Source organism: Balaenoptera acutorostrata, chromosome 1, assembly GCF_949987535.1.
Source record: "Balaenoptera acutorostrata chromosome 1, mBalAcu1.1, whole genome shotgun sequence".
Lineage (NCBI taxonomy): Eukaryota > Metazoa > Chordata > Mammalia > Artiodactyla > Balaenopteridae > Balaenoptera > Balaenoptera acutorostrata.
Genome location: NC_080064.1, coordinates 48,446,436 through 48,454,604, shown reverse-complemented (window position 1 = coordinate 48,454,604; position 8,169 = coordinate 48,446,436).

The window sequence follows — 8,169 nt, the reverse complement described above, 5'->3', positions numbered from 1 at the left end:
GTTAGTCTGACTTTAAAGTCTATCTGTACTCCCTGTCTTTGGAATTACAAGCAGATGAAGGTCAGATTTAGATAGGGGACAGATACATAGCAGGTTATGAAAAAACAAAGGATGTATTTGGTGGAGAACCACTAATCTTTTCCCAGGGCATCTAGGAGGATGAAGCCATGTCATAAACTGTAAGTGTCATGAGGGCAGGGGCTGTATTCATCACGATGTCCCCAGCACACAGAACACTGCCTGGGACAGAGCAGGCACTCAGTAAGTATTTGTCGAATGAATGAATGAATCCCATGAGGCTCACAGTCATCCCCTTAGCTTTTCTGGCTGATCACAAATAGAAAGGAAAAGAAAGTCCTTCACAGAAATTGTCCAAGGAATACACACCTTTGTTGTTCCAATTGTTTCTGTGTCTACAGCTGTGTAACAAACCACCCCAAAATTCAGTGGCTGGAAACAACGTTGATTTATTATTTCTTAGGATTCTGTGGAGGGTCACTCATGGGACCACATTCAGCTGAGAGCTGGAACGCCCACAATGGCCTCTCTGCCTTCCAGATTTTTCTCTACAAGTCCTCTCATCATGCAGTAGTCTAGCCTAGGCGTCTTTCCAGCAAAGCAGCTGACTTCCAAGAGAGAATGCTCTGCTTCTATCATGCTCGCTAATGTCCCATTGGCAAAGCAAGTCACATGACTAAACCCAGGATCACTGTGGGAGGAGACCACACGAGGGTGTGAATCTCAGGCCATTCATGGAGGCCCGTTGGTCCCATCAGTCTTCATGAGCAGCACATAATAATGAATGTATGTGTGTAAAGCAGTTAGAAGTGGGCCTGGCCCTTAGTTTCTACTACTTCAGTATTAGTAATAGCTAATTATTATTAATAGATAATTACTATAACTAAGTTAATCACTGCAATTGCCTTTATTTTCTGGACTATGAAATAAGAACCCCCACTAGGGACACTCTGGTGTATCCCTCGAAGTCTGAGCACAGTAACCCACTGCAGTGCTGAAACTGTGTTTGAGGGGCTGCATCAGCAACAAAATATGAAGTTGAATCCTTCTTTCACCTCTTCCTCTACTCATTTCTTTTTACATGGTTTCCCTAAACATGGGTATGCTCTTTGCTTATTCCTAAATGTGATGTTGGAACCTACAGGAGGATCACTCATTTCTGTAAGAATCCATTCACTCAACAAGCATTTGTCTAAGGCCATTGTGGTATCTCTTTCCCTTTTCCAGAGATTCTTTTGGAGTTGGACAGGGAACCCAGTTCCAGCAGATGAGATGACAGAAAAATTTGTTGAGAACTTCTGAGGAAGACTATCCACACTGATGAAAAGAAAAAGGTATGCAAGGAGAATCTCCTTTCCTGCTTTTGGACATAGTCATATGAGGGCATGATAACTAGAGATGCCTTTTATGCCTCTGTTATCACCATGAGAAGAATATGCTCTCGGTAGCCCTCTAGTCCCAGAGGAAAAAGACATGAAACAGAACAAGTCAGCAAGCCTGCAGAACTTCAGCTTGAAGTAGATTTGCTCAGTCAGATCCAGACTCAATCTAGCTGCCACACCCTAAAGCAGAGCTGCTTAGCTGGCCATAGCTAGATCTGTGGTAAGAAAAAAATGTGATTTAGGCCACTGAGTTTGGGGATAGTTGTTATGCGGCATTAAGTGACAATAGCTAACCCATATAGTATCTTACTCCCTAGAGTCTGCTATCTACTGAGCTGTAGAACCTGAGGTCTCAGCCCAGCACCATCCTGAAATGGAGGGGAATATAGTAAGAAAGTTCTTGAGAGAGGTGCCCTTGGAGTTTAGGAATTTAGGAAAACATAAGGACTTGTGTCTGCTTCTCTCCAGGTTTCTGAAGACCGGAGACTTGCTGACATAGCCCACATAAGCAAGGTTAAGTAGGGACCAAGGCGTAGAATGGTTGGGACAAGGAAGTTAAAATACTGGATTGAGTCTATCCTAATAGCAGAGAGCAACCAAAATGCTATGGATTTACAAACAAAATATGAGAAAGCAGATTTAAACAGAGCTTAGCTGAAGCCCATGACTGGAAAAGAAGTGAAACTATATCTGGTTTATACCCCTCTCTGTAATTATTCAATAAATCTGTTCCACTTGGTACTTCTCTCTGCCTCAAAAATACAGTGTCACCTTCAACATGGAAATTTCACTGTGTCCTCTCTCACCCGAGCTATCGGTGAAATTGTGGGCACTGCTCTCAATATGGCTCCCTTTCTGTTTATGTTTTATTTTCTCACTTTGTGCCAATACGTTACTTACATACCTGGCTTTTGCAGGAGAAATCTTTCAAATGGTATTCGAATGTATACATAATTTAAACCTTGTCTCCGAGCTTACAGAAACTTTCAAGGAATATTAGGAATTTAGTCAAGTGTGATCAACACTGTTATTGCTAAAATTAAAATTATTAATGGCAGCAGCAGCAGTGACTACAATTTCCAGAGCACTTTCTACACGCCTAGCTCCGTGGAGGTGTTTTGCATGCAATTTATTCCATTCTCCTACCAGTTGATTAGGTGGTTATTATTATTCCATGTTCTTCTAATAATAATAAAGCAACATCTGTTTGGCACCAGGTATTGAAGTGAGCCTTTTACACGCATTGCCTCACCACCTTCTCACACAACCCTGTCAGCTGGAGTGATTATTTCCCCATTTGTCAGATGAGAAAGCTAGAAATCCTGACAGGAGAGGGACTTGCCCACAGCACACAGGCAAGAAGAGGCAGTGCCAGGCTTCGAACCCTGATCTCCCTGCTTCTAAATCCATATTCAGTCGGCTTCATAATTATCTCTCAGAAACAGAGACTACGTTACCCATCCTGCGACTCTGACCTTTTCGCTCCAATCTAGATTGGTCTGCTCATTCGCTCCAGAAATCTCCCCTAGCACCAAAAAAACTGGATTACAGGCTTCGAGTGTAATCCCATGTAGATGAAATCCGCTGACTTCAGGGTGCAAGGCAAGCAAAGAAGGAAAGGAAAAGTCTAATGACTTTTAGCTAACGCCCAACTAGCAGCTCCATTTTGTAGCTTCTGCCTCAGAGATCAAACTGTCACCAGCCCCAGGGCAGAGGGGACCCCACTCTGCTGATGCTGGGACTTTGACTGGGGAGCGGCCAACGGGCGTTAACAAAAGAAACAAACACACACGTTTTTCTTTCGCAAGGTGTTACAGCTCACAAATCCCTTTCGTATATTTTGAGCTGTGCACTCACTCTGTGAAATATATATCATTATGCCCAATTTATTTGCATGTCTCGGATTCCAAATTCAACTCTCCTTTATCGAAGACCTAGTATATGTCAGGAACTTTTCTGGGCTGTTTCCAGGACGACACCTCATTTAAATCTTGCAAAGTCTCTATGAAGTAGAGATTTATTAGCCCCATTTTGAAGAAAAGGGAATGAAGGTTCTGAGCAATGGAGTGACATAGTCAATAGCGCCCATCAGATCAACGCTAGAGTCTGCATTGGAACCCTGGTCACCGTGATCACCCCTGTGCTTGGTCCACGGCACTAGGCTGCTGCAGGAAACCTCCCCGCTAGGCTCCCACACGGCAGCCCCGCCTCTGCTGAGCGCTGATGCTCTGACGGGTGGCCACGGTCTGTGCCAACATTGTATGAGGAGGCAGGCGTCCAGTCTCTTTAGCTGCCAGGACGTCTGATCAAGAAGGAGCTCTATCTCAGGTCCCATACGTATCCAAGGAGCCTCACTGACACCTCGACCTGATTAGATGACAAAAGCCTGAACCCAGCACCCTATCCGGAGGAGACTTTCTGGGGATATTGGGAGGTGCTGGGTATAGTTAGTCCGTGGAATAAATATAAATAATTAGTGACCAGAGGACAGATTGGGGGTGGGGGGCTGTTTTAAAACATCCCCAAACCCACTGATGCTCTTCCCACTAAGAGGGGATTCTATGTCCCTTCCCCCTGCATCTGGACTCTGGAATGGCTTGGTCAGCAGAATATGACAGAAGTGGCACCGTGCCAGTTCCGGGTTTAGGACTTAGGAAATTGACCACTTTCGCTTCCTGTCTCTTGAGACACCTACTCTTCACACGTAGCCATCACATTGTGAGGAGACCGAAGCCATGCTGCAGAGAGACCCGCATGGGAGACATCGACAAGCAGGTTTACCGGCCACGTGGGTGAGCCGTCCCGGAAGAGGGTCCCCAGCTGAGCCACCCCAGTCGTCAGTGCTGTATGGAGCAGTCAGTGCTGTATGTATGGAGCAGTCAGTGCTGTATGTATGGAGCAGTCAGTGCGGTATGGAGCAGTCAGTGCTGTATGTATGGAGCAGTCAGTGCTGTATGTATGGAGCAGTCAGTGCTGTATGTATGGAGCAGTCAGTGCGGTATGGAGCAGTCAGTGCTGTATGTATGGAGCAGTCAGTGCTGTATGTATGGAGCAGTCAGTGCTGTATGTATGGAGCAGTCAGTGCTGTATGGAGCAGTCAGTGCTGTATGTGTGGAGCAGTCAGTGCTGTATGTATGGAGCAGTCAGTGCTGTATGTATGGAACAGTCAGTGCTGTATGTATGGAGCAGTCAGTGCTGTATGTATGGAGCAGTCAGTGCTGTATGGAGCAGTCAGTGCTGTATGTGTGGAGCAGTCAGTGCTGTATGTGTGGAGCAGTCAGTGCTGTATGTATGGAGCAGTCAGTGCTGTATGTATGGAGCAGTCAGTGCGGTATGGAGCAGTCAGTGCTGTATGTATGGAGCAGTCAGTGCTGTATGTGTGGAACAGTCAGTGCTGTATGTATGGAGCAGTCAGTGCTGTATATATGGAGCAGTTAGTGCTGTATGGAGCAGTCAGTGCTGTATGTATGGAGCAGTCAGTGCTGTATGTGTGGAGCAGTCAGTGCTGTATGGAGCAGTCAGTGCTGTATGTATGGAGCAGTCAGTGCTGTATATATGGAGCAGTCAGTGCTGTATGTGTGGAGCAGTCAGTGCTGTATATATGGAGCAGTCAGTGCTGTATGTATGGAACAGTCAGTGCTGTATGTATGGAACAGTCAGTGCTGTATGTGTGGAGCAGTCAGTGCTGTATGGAGCAGTCAGTGCTGTATGTGTGGAGCAGTCAGTGCTGTATGTATGGAACAGTCAGTGCTGTATATATGGAACAGTCAGTGCTGTATGTGTGGAGCAGTCAGTGCTGTATGGAGCAGTCAGTGCTGTATGTATGGAGCAGTCAGTGCTGTATATATGGAGCAGTCAGTGCTGTATGTATGGAACAGTCAGTGCTGTATGTATGGAACAGTCAGTGCTGTATGTGTGGAGCAGTCAGTGCTGTATGGAGCAGTCAGTGCTGTATGTATGGAGCAGTCAGTGCTGTATGTATGGAACAGTCAGTGCTGTATGTATGGAGCAGTCAGTGCTGTATGTATGGAGCAGTCAGTGCTGTATGGGTTGAGTTGTCTCTGCAGAGCCCCGACCACACTGTAGATTCATGAGCAAAATAGAGTATTATTGTGGTGTTACGCCACGATGATTGGGGGTGGTTAGTACAAAGCAAGAGGTAATTGGAAGAGAGGTGAACCTGACGTCTGTGGAGCCTCTCCTATACAACAGGGTCATTACAGCGATGATTATTTTGAATTTTTAGAGAAACCCAGTGAAACAGATGAAGAAACTGAGGCTCAGTAAGGATAGATGACTTGCTTGAGATCCCAGACCTAGTAAGTGGATCAGCATGGATTTGGATTCAGTCTGGGTAAGGTCTCCAATCCCCTGCAATCCACGAAACCACAGAGCGGTGAAACAGAGGCAACCACTCTCCAGCTCTCTGACCACCGGTTACCTTTTTCTAGCAAGATCCTGCATGGACTGTAAATGCAAAACAAATGAACCAGACAACTGTTTTTATTTTTTATTTTTATTTTTCATGGAAAGGCATTTTATTTTAAATATAGCAATGTGTACATGTCCATTCCAAACTCCCAATCTATCAGACAACTGTTTTTAGATTGCATGATGCTTATTTGGGATTAAATTCCAGACACACCTCCAGGGAGCGCCCCCTGGTTTTGGGGGTCAGTTGAGCAACTTTCTCTCTGTGTGACCTTGGGCTCATCACTTAACTTCTCTGAGCCTCAGTTTCCTCATCCATAAGATAAGGACAAAAACATCAATCTCATAAGAGTTATTATCAGGATATAATGAGGGCATATTAGGTAAATGACTTCACATAGTACCCGGCCCCAAATAAACATTCAATACATCTTGTGACCCTGACCTTAAGGGTTTAAAGTCAGAAGGGTTTTCTTTGTTCATCTCTCCTTACCCCAGAGACAGACTCCCTAGGGTCACAATGAAACAGATGCATCCCACCCCTGAGCATCATTTATTTGAACCTCAAAGACTGAGCTCTTTATGCCTGCACTCCTGCAGCCCCTCTGGACGAGAAGGAAGCACAAGCCACAGCCAGTGAGCTTTGCTCACAAATTCCTCCTTCACGACTGACTGAGCCCCAATACCGGAAAGAAACATTCCATTGAATCATGTAAATCCCCACTCATCTCCAAATTGGGTGCTGGAGTGCCTCGGGGAAGTGATTTTACAAGCTCACTGACTTCAGCCAAGGTAGACGCCAGTTGCTGTTGCGAGATAATTCAGCCTGACCCCCACTCCCTCCCCAGCAGCAAGATTGAGGGGCTCCCTCCCTTCTCAGTAGAGAAATGGCCCCCTGAGCTGCCAGGGAACAGTCCCTTCCCCCAGCAGGCAGAAGGAGAGAGGCCATAGGCCGCTTGCCTCCTGTCGTACTCCCCAAACAGCACAGGTGGAATTCAGTGACTCGTGGCTCACCTTCTCGCTTGAACAAAGGATCTCTGATACTGATGGAGAGGACTGTCTTGAGAGATGGTGTCTGGAGTACGAGGTCAAGGTTGCCTGCGCTTTCCCTCACAACCTCCTGGATTTCAGAGGCAGGGGGATGCTATGATGGGCCCAGCCACCGTTGTGACTCTGGGCAAGAAGGTGCTTTCTAGCCTGCTGTGCCTCTAGGGAGAACTGTTATCTTTTCTTGTACTGCTGCCTTTTTAAAAAGTGTGTTTCCAAAGCTTACCTTCGCCAATAGATTATTCAACCCACAGCCAGCCCCGTGTAATTCAAGACACTGTGTCTGCCTTGTCATCGATGGCACGACGCCCCACGTTGGTTGGAAAGATTATTTCCTTCCTAAGTCTTTGGGAGCCCAAGTCCAATCTAATATTTGGGAGCAAATATTAGAAGATAGGTCAGTGGCTCTACTAGTGCTCATAATCATAAAAATTACTATCCATTTCTGAGAGCTTGGTCTCTAAGGATTTAATACCCACCCTATCATGGATTTCTTGCTTCCGCTCCAAAAGGTAGAACTTACTGTCTGTATTTTACATACGCAGAAACAGGTTCAATAATCAAGTAATTTGTTTAAGGTCACACAGCTAATACGTGGCAGAGTTGGGATTTCCATTCTGCCATCACTGACACTGCAAAAGTCTCTGGGGAAAGTTCTCCTCTGATGGCTGTCCACACTAAAGAGGAACTTGCTATCGAGACTGGCTAAGTGACAGCACTTGCCTGCCCCAGGCTCAGCTGGAGTCCCCCAGGATCTCCATCCATAGCTCACCTTCTCCATGTCCTGAGTCAGTTTGGAACAGGCCAGAGTCCTGCTCTGTCCTCACCAGCAGATAGTGTCTGGGATTCGTCTTGCAGCCTCTAACTCACTCTCTGGTATGTTGGGGACAATGACCTCACCAAACCTCAAGGCCTACTGTTTTGGCCCAGGCTATATTTCCTCGGCTGATTGCATTCTGCTCTCAGGGCTGGAGTAGATCAGCAGAATTCCTTGCAGAGGATGGAGCCGTAATAGAGACTCCCAGGGGCCGCAAGGGAACTGAATCAACAGATGTTTACAAATCATCCACAATTTCTTTATGAAGAGCACAAATGATTGACAGCGTTGCCCACGTCCACCTCCCTCCCCCCACCCCCACCACAGCCCCTGAGCTGCCACATTTAGCATGTGACTCCCGGGGAGCCTGTGACTGCACTAAGGGTGGACAAAGGCCGACTCTCATGTGGCCAAACATGGAAAGCTCCGCTCAGAGAGAGGTGAGCTGGCCAATCAGATTTTCACTCTAGGGAA